Source organism: Anomaloglossus baeobatrachus, chromosome 12 (genome assembly GCF_048569485.1).
Source record: "Anomaloglossus baeobatrachus isolate aAnoBae1 chromosome 12, aAnoBae1.hap1, whole genome shotgun sequence".
Lineage (NCBI taxonomy): Eukaryota > Metazoa > Chordata > Amphibia > Anura > Aromobatidae > Anomaloglossus > Anomaloglossus baeobatrachus.
In genome coordinates, this window is record NC_134364.1 from 90489744 (window position 1) to 90506941 (window position 17198).

The window sequence follows — 17198 nt, forward strand, 5'->3', positions numbered from 1 at the left end:
GCACAACCGACGGGGGCGGATATGCTCGCCAGCGATATCGCTAGCGATATCGCTGCATGTAAAGCCCGCTTAACTTTAGCCTTGGCACTAATCTTATCCCTAACCCTAAAGCAGGCTTTACACGCAGCAATATTGCTAGCGATATCGCTATCGATATCGCTAGCGAACGTACCCTCCCCCGTCGGTTGTGCGTCACGGGCAAATTGCTGCCCATGGCGTACAACATCGCTAACACCCGTCACACTATACTTACCTGCCTAGCGAAGTCACTGTGGCCGGCAAACTGCCTCCTTTCTGAGTGGGCGGTTCGTGCGGTGTCACAGCGGCGTCACTAAGCGGCCGCCCAATAAAAGCGGAGGGGCGGAGATGAGCGTCTGGAACATCCCGCCCACCTCCTTCCTTCCTCATTGCGGGCGGCCGCAGGTACGATGTTGTTCCTCGTTTCTGCGGTGTCACACGTAGCGATGTGTGCTGCCGCAGGAACGACAAACAACATCGTACCTGCAGCAGCAACGATAATCGAGATAGGAACGACTGGACAACGATCAACAATATGGTGAGTATTTTTGATTGTTAACGGTCGTTCCTGCGGTGTCACGCGCAACAACGTCACTAAGGAGGCTGGATATGCGTCACGAATTCCGTGACCCCAACGACATCTCGTTAGCGATGTCGTTGCGTGTAAAGCGGCCTTAACTCTAGCCTTGGCACTGATCTTATCCCTAACCCTAACTTTAGCCTTGGCACTAATCTTATCCCTAACCCCAATGCTAGCCTTGGCACTAATCATATTCCTAACCCTAACGCTAGCCTTGGCACTAATCATATTCCTAACCATAACTCTAGCCTTGGCACTAATCTTATCCTTAACCCTAACGCTAGCCTTGGCACTAATCTTATCCCTAACCCTAACGCTAGCCTTGGCACTAATCTTATCCCTAACCCTACTCTAGCCTTATCCCTAACCGTAACACTAACCCTAACTCTAGCCTTAACCCTAACCGTAACACTAACCCTAAAGGCCATTTTACACACAGTGACATCGCTAGCGATGTCGCTGTCGATCGCACCCGCCCCCGTCGTTTGTGCGTCACGGGCAAATCGCTGCCCATGGCGCACAATATCGTTCATCCCCATCACACATACTTACCTGCCTAGCGAGGTCGCTGTTGCCGGCGAACCGCCTCCTTTCTAAGGGGGCGGTTCGTACGGCGTCACAACAGCGTCACTAAGCGGCCAACCAATAGAAGCGGAGGGGCGGAGATGAGCGGCCCGAATATCCCGCCCACCTCCTTCCTTCCTCATTGCGTGCGGCCGCAGGTAAGGTGATGTTCTTCGTTCCTGCGGTGTCACACGTAGCGATGTGTGCTGCCGCAGGAATGACGAACAACCTGCGTTCTGCAACAGCAACGATAATCGGGAAAGGAACGACGCGTCAATGATCGATTATTAATTTTGATTGTTAACGGTCGTTCCTACGTTTCACATGCAACGACGTCGCTAACAAGGCCGGATGTGCGTCACGAATTCCGTGACCCCAACGACATCTCGTTAGCGATGTCGTTGAGTGTAAAGCGGCCTTAACTCTAGCCTTGGCACTGATCTTATCCCTAACCCTAACTTTAGCCTTGGCACTAATCTTATCCCTAACCCTAAGGGGTACTTTGCACGCTGCGACATCGCAAGCCGATTGCTGCGATGCCGAGCGCGATAGTACCCGCCCCCATCGCAGCAGCGATATCTTGTGATAGCTGCCGTAGTGAACATTATCGCTACAGCAGCTTCACATACACTTACCTGCCCTGCGACGTCGCTCTGGCAGGCGACCCGCCTCCTTTCTAAGGGGGCGGGTCGTTCGGCGTCACAGCGACGTCACACGGCAGGCAGCCAATAGAAGCGGAGGGGCGGAGATGAGCGGGACGTAAACATACCGCCCACCTCCGTATTCTGCATAGCCAGCGTGAGCCACAGGACGCAGGTACGCTGATGTTCCTCACTCCTGCGGCTTCTCACACAGCGATGTGTGCTGCCGCAGGGGAACGAGGAACAACATCGTACCATCGCTGCAGCTAAATTATGGAAATGTCGGACACTACACCGATGATACGATTACGACGCTTTTGCGCTCGTTAATCGTATCAAAAAGGAATTACACACTACGATATCGACAGTAACCCCGGATGTGCGTCACTTTCGATTTGACCCCACCGACATCGTACCTGCGATGTCGTAGTGTGCAAAGTACCCCTAACTCTAGCCTTGGCACTATTCTTATCCCTAACCCTAACTTTAGCCTTGGCACTAATCTTATGCCTAACCCTAAAGGGTGCTTTACACGCTGCGACATCACTAGCGACAGCTAGCGATGTCATGCACGATAGCACCCGCCCACGTCGCTGTTTCATCATGGGGGTGATCGCTGCCGTAGCGAACAATATTGCTACGGCAGCCTCACACGCACATACAGTACCTGCTTAGCGACGTCGCTGGAGATACCGAACAATATCTCCTTTAAGGGGGCGGTTCATTAGGCGTCACAGCGGCGTCACTAAGCAGCCGCCCAATAGCAGAGGAGGGGCGGAGATGAGTGGCCGGAACATGCCGCCCACCTTCTTCCTTCCTCATTGCCGGTGGACGCAGGTAAGGAGATGATCGTCGTTCCTGCGGTGTCACACATAGCAATGTGTGATGCCGCAGCAACGACGAACAACCAGCGGCATGTACCACCAACGATATTATGAAAAGGAGCGACATGTCAACGATCAACGATTTTTGACGTTTTTGCGATCGTTGATCGTCGCTCCTTTTAGTCACACACAACGATATCGCTAACAGCGCCGGATGTGCGTCACGAACACAGTGACCCCGACGATATATCTTTAGCGATATTGTTGTGTGTAAAGTACCCTTAATTCTAGCCTTGGCACTAATCTTATCCCTAACACTAAAGGCTGCTTTACACGCAACGACATCGCTAACGAGATGTCGTTGGGGTCACGGAATTCGTGACGCACATCCGGCCTCGTTAGCGACGTTGTTGTGTGTGAAACGCAGGAACGACCGTTAACGATCAAAATTACATACCTAATCGTTGATCGTTGACGCGTCGTTCCTTTCCCTATTATCGTTGCTGTTGCAGGACGCAGGTTGTTCGTCATTCCCGAGGCAGCACACATCGCTACGTGTGACACCGCAGGAACGAAGAACATCACCGTACCTGCGGATTTCCGTAATGAGGAAAGAAGAGGGTGGGTGGGATGTGCGGGCCGCTCATCTCCGCCCCTCCGCCTCTATTGGGCGGACGCTTAGTGACGCCGCTGTGACGCCGAAGAACCGCCCCCTTAGAAAGGAGGCGGTTTGCCGGCAACAGCAATGTCGCTAGGCAGGTATGTGTGACGGGTACTAACGATGTTGTGCGCCATGGGCAGCGATTTGCCCGTGACGCACAAACGACGGGGGCGGGTGCGATCGGCAGCGACATTGCTAGCGATGTTGCTGTGTATAAAGTGGCCTTAACTCTAGCCTTTTCACTAATCTTATCTAATTTGGCACCAAGTGTATCTGCTCCCATTGCTTTCCCCATACTACATCACTGCAGGATTTGATAGGATCCCTGGGTCCCAGCGTTGTGGCATCTGCGGTGCAGTGACGGGGGGCAGATCCAGGCACCATCCTCTCCCGGCACATTTCGTCTCTGTCGCACCTTAGTATTAATATCAGGTGATTTAAATAATTGAATAATCCGGCACGTTAGCCGCCGACGCTTTCCAAATGCCTTCAATCTCCGAGCCTTCACCGCATGATGGAAGGTTCCCATGGCAAAATGTCAGCCGCCGCCGCAGAGTCGCAGCGCTAGGTGAGCGGAGACCTGGGATCCATCACTTTTATTTATGGTGTTTATCACGACGGCTGCATATTTTACAGCAGATGAAGGTTCAGTAAAGAGCAGCCTCAATGCAGAAAAAAAACAACACAGAGATTAGTCACACAGGGGCAGCGCGGATCCAGGCACCACCGCATAAAGGGGCACACCACAGATAACTTACAGGGCACCCAGTCACATCAGCCCCAACCATCAGGGGATCCACCAAACCACATACAGTAAATAGACCGATAAACACTAAATGTATGAACTATACACTGTGGGGCTAAGCTGAGCACTTTGTATGAGCCCACCAGCTAGGACAAGGCGCACCCCATTATAGATAGGAACCTGCACTAGTAAACTTACCTCTCCAGGGCAAAGACATAAACATTTCTCAGGTAGGTTATATCCTGACCCCTTTAAGTTTGTAGGTATTGGACCAGAAGGGATAAGTTTACTAGTGTAGGTTCTCATCTATAAGTGGGTGCACCTCATCCTGGCTGGTAGGTGGTCCTTGGGAGTGGGCAGATTACCGGAAGGGAGTGGCGGCGTTAGCACCCGGCAAACCCGGTGAAATGCCGGGGCCCTAGACTGCTGAGGGGGGCCCACTCGTGGTGGCAGGAGTGGCTTACCGCTAGTCAGGGGAGCCCGGTTCCCGCGCTGTCACCGACCTCCCCCTGCCGAGGATCGCGCTTTCAATTGTATCAGCATTGCAGTTGCCGAATGCCGATACAATTGAAAGCAATGATGAGATGGAGAGGCGCACTCCCTCTCATCATTCTCCCTGCTGTGTCTGGAGTTTCGGCACTCTGACTGCTCAACAGCGGAGCGCGGTGACGTCATCACTGCACACCTGCTGAGAGGTCAGACCGAGCGACAGCAGTGGACGTGCCGAGGAGACCGCAGCTGGGGAATGAGGAGAAGTGAGTATGTATTTCATCACTGTGGCCGGACGACGATGGGCGGGGGTGCATTAAATGATATGGCGGCTGTGCTATATGTGGACTGTATACTACATGAGGGTGCCTAATGCTATCTGGCTCTGCACTGTGCTATATAGGTGCTGTGTACTACATGAGGGTGCCTAATGCTATCTGGCTCTGCACTGTGCTATATAGGTGCTGTGTACTACATGAAGGTGCCTAATTCTATTTGGCTCTGCACTGTGCTATATAGGTGCTGTGTACTACATGAGGGTGTCTAATGCTATCTGGCTCTGCACTGTGCTATATAGGTGCTGTATACTACATGAAGGTGCCTAATGCTATCTGGCTCTGCACTGTGCTATATACGGGCTATATACTACATGAAGATGCCTAATGCTATCTGGCTCTGCACTGTGCTATATAGGGGCTGTGTACTACGTGAAGATGCCTAATGCTATCTGGCTCTGCACTGTGCTATATACAGGCTGTGCTATATAAGGGCTGTATACTACATGAGGATGCCTAATGCTATCTGAGTCTGCATTGTGCTATATGCAGGCTGTATACTACATGAGGGTGCCTAATGCTATATGGGTCTGCATTGTACTATATGGGTGCTATTTAATGTTATATGGGGGCTGCATAGTGCCATATGGGGGCTGCATAATGCCATATGGGGGTTACATAATGCTACATGGGAGCTACATAATACTATATGGAGGACTATGGGGGCTTCATAACAATATATGGAGGAATATGGTGGCTACATACTACTATACCCTTAGAGTTGTATGTCCCCTCCAATCCGGTGCTGTATACCCCCTCAGAGCTGTTTGTCCCCCCACCCTAGACCTGTATACCGACCAGAGCTGTATATCCCCCCCCACCTGAGAGCTGTTTGTCCTCCCCACCTCAGAGCCACTACCCCCCTCTAGAGCTTTATGCCCCCCATTGCTGTATACCCCTTTCCTCAGTAATATGTATGCCCCCCCAATAATGTGTAAGTCCCCAGCCTCTCTTGTGATGTATATACAGCGATGTTAGTGTGCTCTATGTGCAGCCATGTCTGTTAGTGACGTACACCAATCAGCGTGGCACAGACACATGCCCAGGAGGAGCTGGATGGAGACAAGCGGGGAGGTGAATGAGGCTGTTGCCGACTTCCCAATATTAGAAATCTATATAAATATATAAAAATAATGTGTGTGTGTGTGTGTGTGTGTGTGTGTATCTATGTATTTCAGTGTATATCATACCTCCCAACCGTCCCAGATACAGCGGGACTGTACCGGATTTCAGCGGGTGTCCCAGTGTCACGATCGGGAGGCTTTTATCCCGTGGCTCCGCCCACCCGCTCTCTCCCCGTCTGACTTTGGCTCTGTGTGCTGCCGCTGATATGGGTGGGCGGCAGCAGCACTTTCCTGGATGCTGGCGCTTTAAATCGGCACCTGCAGCTCAGCCCAGTGCACTCACTGCTCACTGTGGGCTGCTTGTGTACGGAAGTAAATCTGTGGGCGGAGCTACCGAGCAACATGCTGAGCTCTGTCCACAGATGCAGAGACTGGAGGAAGAGGAGCTGCAGCACCAACGCTGTATGTGACCCCCCCCACCTACCCAACCCCCTCCTCACCAGAGCTATATGCCTCCAGTCACCCCCCTCACCAAATTTGTATGCCCCCCAGCTCCCCCACCAGATCTATATGCCCCCCCAGCACCCCCCAGATCAGTATGCCCCCAGCCCCCTCCCACCAGATATGTATTCCCCAGCCCCCCCTCACCAGATCTGTATGCCCCAGCAGCCCTCTCCTCACCAGAGCTATATGCCTCCAGCCACCCCCCCTCACCAGATCTGTATGCCCCTCAGCCCCCACACCAGATTTGTATGCCCCCCAGCCACCCCACCAGATCTATATGCCCCCCAGCACCCCCAATCTCTGTATGCCTCCAGCCCCCTCCCACCAGCTATGTATCCCAGCCCTCCCTCACCAGATCTGTATGCCCCAGCAGCCCTCTCCTCACCAGAGCTATATGCCTCCAGCCACTCCCCCTCACCAGATCTGTATGCCCCCAGCCCCCTCACCAGATTTGTATGCCCCCCAGCACCCCACAGCTCTGTATGTCTCCAGCCCCCTCCCACCAGATATGTATCTCAGCCCCCCTTCAACAGATCTGTATGCCCCCCAGCCCCCCCACCAGATCTATATGCCCCCCAGCACCCCCAGCTCTGTATGCCTCCAGCCCCCTCCCACCAGATATGTACCCCAGCCCTCTCCTCACCAGAGCTATATGCCTCCAGCCACCCCCCCTCACCAGATTTGTATGCCACCATCCCCCGCATCGGAGCTGTATGTGCCCCCAGAGCTGTATAAGCCCCAACACCAGGGCTGTATGCCCCTTAGTAATATCTATGCTACCAGTAATTTGTATGCTCCACAGTAAAGTGTATTTCCCCCAGTAATGTGTGTACCCCTTAGTAACGTGTATGCCCCTCAGTGAAAAACAGACTTTCTTCACTGATGTGTTAAACACGCATATGTCTCTTCATACTCCGTGATTCATGGCACACAGTGGTTGTCCATGTGCAATCCATGATACGTGATCCGTACTCCGTGATTGCACATGGACATATACTCACCTGCCCCCGCTCCTGCTCTCCGTGGTGCTGAAGAGTCCTGCGATTCAGCATCCAGCCACCGCTCTCTCACCTCTGCAGCTACTTCCGGGTCGGCTCTGGCTGCATAAATGAATATGTATGCTATAATGAACCAGGCAGGAAGAAGCAGAGAGCAGCTGCCGAATACAGCATCACTGGAGAAGGTGAGTTTGAAAAGCTTTTTATTTTAAATGTCCGTGTTTTTCTGATACGTGTTTCACGGGTCACACCATAGTGTGGTCTGTGGGACATCAGTGATGCCAGAAAAAAACAGACATGTTTCTGTGCGGCAATCACGGATATGCATGTAGGCCGCACGGAGACACGGTCAGTGAAAAATCACTGATGTGTGTGCAGACCCATTGATTATATTGGGTCTGCATAGGTCAGTGATTCTGGTACGTATAAAAACTAACACATACATACCAGAATCACTGATATCTGAAACAGGCCTAATATGTATGCCCCCTCAAGTACTGTCTATGCCCCAAGACCCTCCTGTGCTGAATATACTGTAGCCCCCAGCCCCTCCTGTGCTGTGTATACTGTAGCCCCCAGCCCCTCCTATGCTTTATATACTGTAGTCCCCAGCTCCTCCTGTGCTATATATACTGTAGCCCCCAGCCCCTCCTGTGCTGTATATACTGTAGCCCCCAGCCCCTCCTGTGATGTGTATACTGTAGCCCCCAGCAACTCCTGTGCTGTATATACTGTATATATACAGTGTGTATATATATATCTAAAACCCCTATCCTCCATTGTGATACATACACAGCAGTGTCAGTGTGCACTGTGCGTGGCTAGGTCTGTTAAAGTGATGCCAAGTGATCACATGCTCGAGGAAGAGCTGGACAGAGACAAGCGGGGTAGGTGAGTGCGGCTGCTGCCGGCTTCCCCATGTTATTACCTCCAATGTGTGTATATATATGATGTATATATCTATGTATGTCAGTGTAGATGACTGTGTATAGATTTGTCTGTTTATATGTATTTTAGGGAATTTGTGTTCAAATATGTACTGTATATGTGCGTATGCCTGTGCCCATTATCAGGACTCACTGTGTCCAGGAGGCAGCGGGTCCTGACCTGCGGGGCTGCATGTCTCCTCCGCAGGAGACCGCAGCTGCCTGTGCCCATGATCACGACTCACTGTGTCCTGAAGGCAGCGGGTCCTGACCTGCGGGGCTGCACGTCTCCTCCGCAGGAGACCACAGCTGCCTGTGCCCACGATCAGGACTCACTGTGTCCTGAAGGCAGCGGGTCCTGACCTGCGGGGCTGAACGTCTCCTCCGCAGGAGACCACAGCTGCCTGTGCCCATGATGAGGCAGCGCGTCCTGACCTGCGGGGCTGCACGTCTCCTCTGCAGGAGACCACAGCTGCCTGTGCCCACGATCAGGACTTGCTGTGTCCTGGAGGCAGCGGGTCCTGACCTGCGGGGCTGCACGTCTCCTCCGCAGGAGAACGCAGCTGTCTGTGCCCACGATCAGCGTTCAGTGCGCTGCGGTCTCCTGCTGTGTTCTCCCTATGGAGGACGCATGCAACTGCAGCAAACAATTGATATGCTGCAGTCTGGAAAGACGCTCCGCAGGTCAGTGTTTGCTACAGAAAAAATAAGCACAATGGGCAGGAGATTTCTAGAAATCCATCCACTGTGCTTGTACTGTACAATGCAGCGTTTTGGACACAGCAAAAACATGCTACATTCAAAATGCTGCAAACACTGATCGTGGGCACGCAGCCTTAAACAATGTGATCAGAAGTGCTGAAAAGGATTGGATGTGGGCGTGACACATCGCAAAATGGGTGTGGTTAGGGGGCGTGGCTTAAAATTGCCACGGCGCGCGTAGCGCGCCGCATACTTTGTCCCACTTTCTCATCTTTAAATGTTGGGAGGTATGGTGTATATGACTGTGTCTAGATTTATGAATATTTATACTGTATGTGTTTTTGTGAATTTCTCTTTAAATATATGTGTACGTATGCCTGTATGTGTATGTATCTGTGCATGTCTATGTGTGGATGGGGCCCACTGAGACTCTTTCGCCCAGGGCCCACAAAAACCTGGAGCCATCCCTGCCGGTAAGGTACAGGTGCAGTGACGGCTCACTGCCCAACTACAGCTGTGTCTACTCACAATTCTACGCTTGGGATACAGCAAAGCCAGAGAGAACGAGCCATAATTATGGGGACACTGTGGATATCAATGTTATTATGAAAGCACTATAGATATCGCTGTTATTATGGCGGCATTGTGGATATCGCTGTTATTATGGGGGCCCTGTGGATGTTACTGTTGTTATGAGGACACTGAGAATATCGCTGTCATTGAGGGGGCACTATAGATATCACTTATTATGGGGGCACTGTGGATATCACTGTTATCATGGGGGCCCTGTGGATATCGCTGTTATTATGGGGGCACTGTGGATATCACTATTATGGCGCCCTGTGGATATCGCTGTTATTATGGGGGCACTGTGGATACCACTTATTATTGGGGCGCTGTGGATACCACTGTTATTATGGGTGCCCTGTGGATATCACTGTTATTATGGGAACACTGTGGATATCACTGTTATTATGGAGGCACTGTGGATATCACTGTTATTATGGGGGCACTGTGGATATCGCTGTTATTATGGGGGCACTGTGGATATCGCTGTTATTATGGGGGCACTGTGGATATCGCTGTTATTATGGGGGGCACTGTTGATATCGCTGTTATGGGGGCACTGAGGATATCACTGTTATTATGGGGGCCCTGTGGATATCACTGTTATTATGGGGGCATTGTGGATGTCACTGTTACGGGGGCACTGTGGATATCGCTGTTATTATGGGGGCACTGTGGATGTCGCTGTTATGGGCGCACTGTGGATATAGCTGTTATTATGGGGGCATTGTGGATGTCACTGTTATGGGGGCATTGTGGATATCGCTGTTATTATGGGGGCACTGTGGATGTCGCTGTTATGGGGGCACTGTGGATATCATTCTATGGTTTGTGTTAGGGGTTTAATTAGTTTTGGGGTCTATTCTTTGTGGTTTGATTATAGGGGTCTTGTCTGGATTAAAGGGCCCCCTGCTCCATACTAACCTCACTCTGGGGTCCTTATAGTGAGGACAATATTCAAGGATTTTTTGAAAAAAAAAAAAAATAATATCCTGACAAGCCCCGCCCTATGGTGTGTCACGCCCCTATAAGCTCCACCCATAATCAGACACACCCAGCTAAACTCCTCCCTATTAAAGTTGAAGTGTCCCCCCCAAAAAAGAAAACTTGTTAAAACGGTAACAATGAAGTACCAATGGCGGACGGGGCGGCTGGTGAATCTGGAGCCGTATTAATATGTGACAGAACCTCGCCGACTGCAGCCTGGAGGAGCGGGTGACAAATTGGGCTGTTTTTCTGGGGTGATCACGTGCGGCGGCGATTCTCATACACATCACGTAGACTTAATGCAAAGCGTATATAAAAGCCGCCGCACACAGACATCTGTAATCCCCCTGACAGTTCATGGCACAAAGGGCAAACACATGGAAATCAATCCCATCATCCCGCGCTCTTCCCATCAGCATATATTAATGGGACCAGTAAATACAGCAAATTAATTACACAACCGGGAAGAAAAAACCCACACACAGGCGAAACCTTAAAGGGACGTCCACCCGCGTCTCATAGACACATGCAGGCAGTAAGTCATCTGATGATTGTGAAAAATATTGCTCTTAAAGGGATTTTTCTGTTTTTACATTACTGTAATATCTCTTTAATTACTTGAAAGAGGAAGACTAATAAAGGATGGTATATTCTGAGCATTAATAGGACGTGGGCCCTTTAATTCGGGTCTGAAGCTATAATGTCTGCACTATACAGGGCAAATGCTGCCCCCTTATGGACATCGCTGTTATTACTTCATTAATATAACCACAGGAGGGCACAAGTCATCGCCCACCACCACGTCATCTGCACATGCTCTGCTGAAATTCTCTGTGCTGCTGGGGGACCTTGACCCTTTCATGACATCTCTGATGATATGCACAGCATCAAGAAAGAGGGGGAGGAATAGGAAATATGATGGCCTTTCATTTAGTATCACTTTAGGATGTTACTGTCCTTTTAATAAGTTGTTTTGTTATTTAAATCTTACTGTTCCTTTAAGAACTCAGATATTTCAGGAGAATACAGTGTCTTCATTTAGAAGACAAGTCCAGTAATAAGGTGTCTGTAGGGAAATGTCTCTCAGTTTCAGTGGCGTAACTAGAGTTCAATGGGTCCCGGTGCAAAATTTGGACCTGCCTGCCCCCGCCTCGTCTCCTCTTACCTCCCCCCAGCTCGGAGTACAGGATAATTATGCTGACACTCAGATGTTTCCCTCAGCACCCTGCCCTCCCATGGTCTTCTATACATATTTTCCTCAGCACCCAGTTTTCCCATGCTCTGATATCCCTCTTTCCTTCAGCACCCAGCTTCCCCATGCTCTGCTATACATTTTTCCTTCAGCATCCAGCTTTCCTATGTTCTGCTATGCATCTTTACCTCAGCATCCAGCTTTCCGATGCTCTGCTGTACATATTTACCTCAGTACCCAGCTTTCCCATGTTCTGCTATGCATCTTTACCTCAGCATCCAGCTTTCCGATGCTCTGCTGTACATATTTACCTCAGTACCCAGCTTTCCCATGTTCTGCTATGCATCTTTACCTCAGCATCCAGCTTTCCGATGCTCTGCTGTACATATTTACCTCAGTACCCAGCTTTCCCATGTTCTGCTATGCATTCTTACCTCAGCATCCAGTTTTCCGATGCTCTGCTGTACATATTTACCTCAGTACGCAGCTTTTCCATGTTCTGCTATGCATCTTTACCTCAGCATACAGCTTTCCGATGCTTTGCTATGCATCTTCACCTCAGCATCCAGCTTTCCAATGCTCTGCTGTACATCTTTACCTCAGCACCCAGCTTGCCCTTGATAACAGAGCATGGAAAAGCTGGGTACTGAAGGAAAAAATGTATAGCAGAGCATGGGAAAGCTGCATGCTGAGGTAAAGATGTGTTATAGAACATGGGAAATCTGGGTTGTTGAGGGAAAGATGTTTAGTAGAGCATGGGAAAGTGGGGTTCAGGGACAAATGTATAGCAAAGCATGCAGAAGCTGGGTCCCGAGGGAAAGAACCATAGGCTACTTAGACGTTTTAGAATACCATTTTTCATGTATTTAATTTTTTCCAGATAGATAAATGTATTTTTCATTGTTCATAGTATCCCTATAGCAGTAATGCTTTACCATTTTTCATCTTTATATTTTTATAGTGGTTAGTGTGCAGCTTATTATCCTTATTATACAGTCCCTGACAAAAGTTCTGTCGCTTATCCATGTTATGTGAATAAAAGCTTATAACCTGACTTTAAATTCATCCATTGGTTTTATAAATGACTCTTTTGAAAGCTGAAACCTCCCCAAATTTGGTTTAGGTTATGAAAATAAAGTTGCTGCAAAGCTGAAATATAGATCATTTAATGAACACAGAAAGGTCAGATTTTGGCAAGACAAAAGTTTTGTCACCCACTGAAAGTAATGTGAAATTCAAACAAATAATTAACTTCTAATACAAAGATATGTTGCATAACATTGGTGAATGAAGTTGTGGTGCTATTAGAGCCATATTTAATATTTTGTGTGACTTCCATGAGCTTGAAGGACGGCATCCATGCGGTTCAACAATGATTCATACAATTTATTGATGACGTCATCAGGAATAGCAAAGAATGCAGTCTTCCATGCCTCCCAGAATTCATCTAGATTCTTTGGTTTTGTCTTCCAAGCTTCCTCTTTCATCCTACCCCAAACATGCTCAATGATGTTCATGTCTGGTGACTGGGCTGGCCAGTCCTTGAGCAACTTGATCTTCTTTGCCAGGAGGAACTTTGTTGTAGAGATGGATGTATGAGATGGGCACCATCCTGCTGGAGAATTTGACCCCTTTTATGACTGGGAATGTAAGAGGTAGCTAATACTTCTTGATATTTTAGGCTATTGATATTGCCTTCCACCTTGCAAATTTTTTGCACACCCCCATACTGAATGTAACCCCAGACCATGATCTTTCCACCACCAAACTTAACTGTTTTCTGGATCCATACGGGCTCCATTAGGTCTCCTGCAGTATTTGCGGTGGCTGTGGTGTAATTCAACTGAAGATTCATCAGAGAAATCCACCTTCTACCATTTTTCATGTTTATATTTTTATAGTGGTTAGTGTGCAGCTTATTATCTTTATTTTGATGTCTATTAGTTGACTGTCCCTTTAAGAAGATGTATTGTTTGTGATTGTCCCTTTAAAAAGTCCTTTAGCTTAATGCCCCTTTTAGAAGTAAATGTTGTTTTCGACCCCTTTAATAAATATGCTGTTCCTTAGTTTGCTGTCTCTTTAAATAATAAGTTATCTCTTAGTTGACTGTCCCTTTAAGAAGATATATTATTTGTGACTGTCCCTTTAAGAAGTAAGATGTATTATTTGTGACTGTCCCTTAAAGAAGTAAGATGTATTTGTGACTGTCCCTTTAAGAAGATGTATTATTTGTGACTGTCTCTTTAAGAAGTAAGATTTATTATTTGTGACTGTCCCTTTAAGAAGTAAGATGTATTATTTTTGACTGGCCCTTTAAAATGTCCTTTAGCTTGATTCCCCTTTCAGAAAAAAATATTGTTTTTGGCTCCTTTAATAGGATAGATACATTGTCTCTTAGAAGACATCTTCTTAAAGGGACAGTAATCTAAGTGATTGTCCCTTTAGGATTTGTGGTGTCCTAATTTACCTTTAAGAAGTAAAATGTCTTCTAGTTCTGTGCACCTTTAAGAAGACATCTCTTAGTTGACTAGCCCTTTGATAAGTCTGGATTCTAGTTGACCGTCCCTTTTTAAGATGGCTCATTTTGGACTGTTCCTTTAAGCAGGTGGAGTGACAACCAACATGGCTGCCCTTCAGCGCCCCGCAGACCCTGTAATAATACGGGTGTCCTCAGGATCTGTCAGGATTCTGGGAAAGCTGGGTGCAGGATCGGCTCCAGGTGCCAGCGGTCACCTCATCACTGTCGGGTTTTTCCTCCTCTTATTTCGGCCACCATAACTTTATTATTTTCAATGTAAAGCGTTGTCGGGGGCTTGTTTTCTGCGGGACCAGCTGTAGATTTTATTGGAACCATTTTGGTCTCTGTTGGACTTTGTGTTCTATTTTTATTCTATCTTATGTGAGATGAAGTGACCCTTAACATTTCCAACTGCTTAAATGCCACGGCCACAAGTATGCAGCATATAAGGGGTTAATCAGCCGAAGATCGGAGAAGGGGGCTGAAACATAAAGCATCTCCGTAGGTAATGTTATGTGTTCAGTGCACAGTATGGAGGTATTACATGGGCACTGCAGAGTGAGGGGCAGTAATGCCTTAGTATTGTAATGTGTTCACTGTATGGCAGTATTATAGATACTGTATATTATAAGTATAGGTTCTCGCTGCTATTTAATAGTGATATCTGAATCATAATCAAAGAGGATACTACCACGTGTTACAGCGTTGTCCTCTTTGTGTATTATTGCCAATGATACCTGAATTTCTCCTTTTTGTAATGTAAATTCCTACAATAAAAATTGATTGGATTAAAAAAAAAAATAAAAAAAATAGTGATATCTGTTTACTGTATGGCAATATTACATAGGCACTGTATTTTCTAAGGAGTATTAGTTAACTCTTATTTAGGTGATGGCATGTGTTTACTGTATGGCAGTATTACATTGTCTCTCTATAGGACAGAATAATTGGATATTATATAGCTCTGTAATTTAAGGGTTGCTGCGGATTCGTGGTATGGTGGTATTGAAATGTAACATTTAGTATGATGTAGAGGTGTTATATAACTATTACTATGTATTCACCATATGGCGGCATCACACAGGTACTGTATAGTATAGTGTAGGGCAATAACTTACTTGCTCTGTTCACTATATGGTGATAACATATAGTCACTGTATAGTATAGTGTAGGGGTATTATATAACTGTTACTTGTGTTCACTATATGGCAGTATCACATACGCACTATAAAGTATAGTGTATTGGTATTATATCACTGTTAATTGCTATGTGTTCACTATATGGTGGTATCACATAAGCACTGTATAGTATAGGGGTATTATATAACTATTACTATGTATTCACCATATGGCAGTATCACATAGGCACTGTATAGTGTAGGGGTATTATATAACTGTTACTTGTGTTCACTATATGGCGGTATCTTATAGAAACTGTATAGTGTAGGGGTATTTTATAACTATTACTATTAATTCACTATATGGCAGTATTTCATAGACACTGTATAGTGTAGGGGAATTTTATAACTATTACTATGCATTCTCTATATGGCGGTATTTCATAGTCACTATATAGTATTGACTCGCCCACCCCAGGGCTTTGGGACACCCGGTGTCGGGCCGGACTAGTCCGAGGGTAGTCAGTGGTGGCGGGGCCCAACTCCGTGACCCTGACGGGGTCAACTAATATGGCAGTTGTGGGGGTGGTAACTTTAATTAAAGTTTGTGGAAATATTCGTGACGCCACCTGTGGATTGCGGCTATGGAGCCGCCGCTGCTGGGTGGGACCTCCGGGGCTGATGGATTAGCAGCTGGGATGGTTCTGCTCCCCACAGGTGGAGCGGTACCCCGGGGCAGCTGTTGGTGTTTGTTAATGTCTATGGTGCTTTGGAAATGGTGCAGGGCTAATCAGGACAGTGACAAGAACCGACACAAACAACAGTCTCTTTACCTTCTTTACTTTTACTTTGTAACAGTCCAGTCCTGGGAGACCGTCACAGGTGGTGAAGGGGATCCGGTCGGCCTGGAAGTAACTGGGGTGATCTCCTTGGCCAGTCGAGTAATGAGGCCTACTCCCTGTTCTTCCTTTGCTTTTACAGGACCCTGCACTCTGGGTTTGGCAATGGCCCTCTTGCTGCTGGGACCGGTGGTTCGTCCCTTTCTCGTAGGATAGGCTGCGCAGGCCCTCTCTGATGCTTCTCTGCTGGGGTCCACACCGGGCCCTGGTGATGCAGCTGTACCTTCGTGTTGTTTTGGGGGCCAGGAGACCTACAGTCCTCCTGCCCTTCGGATTCGGTTACTGGGGGATCTAACACCCCGGCAACCACAGACTCCGATGTCTAATTTTTACTGTGTTCTTCTGAGGCGAACCGGTCCTGACCAGTTCTCCCCTAGAATCTTCTCTCCGTGCCTCGCTACGGCTCCTGCTTCTTCTGGGTTGAGCTAGCCTAGCTCCAAACCCCAGCTCACAAGACCGTCTACTCACTGCTCAGCTCCTCTCCACTTGAACTTCCCTCACAGACTACCTAACGCCTCCCTCAGGTCAGAGCTTAAGGAAGTGCTCCCTGGAACTCTAGGTTTAGAGCTCCCTCTGCTGGCCTGAGGGAGAAACGGCGTTGAATGTTTGTACGTACTGGCCAATAGACTTCCCAATTACCTCCAGGCTCAGCACTAACCCTTTGGAGGGGCAATGCTGTTGTGGCAACCAGATGCTGGGGCACCACAGTATAGTGTAGGGGAATTTTATAACTATTACTATGCATTCACTATATGGCGGTATTTCATAGTCACTATACAGTATAGTGTAAAGGTATTATATAACTGTTACTTGTGTTCACTTTATGGCACTATTACATAGGCACTGTGGTATTATGTGGGCTCTAT

The 17198-nt window shown here is 48.1% G+C and overlaps 1 protein-coding gene across 1 annotated transcript in view; it reads left to right on the forward strand.

Moving 5' to 3' along the window:
* The first annotated feature begins 8267 nt into the window (after window positions 1-8267).
* TNFAIP8L2 (TNF alpha induced protein 8 like 2) overlaps window positions 8268-17198 on the forward strand; it is a 113316-nt gene continuing 104385 nt past the window's right edge. The window contains exon 1 of the mRNA XM_075329627.1: window positions 8268-8314. The gene's annotated coding sequence lies outside the window, so the exon portion shown is untranslated. The remainder of the gene's footprint in view (window positions 8315-17198) is intronic.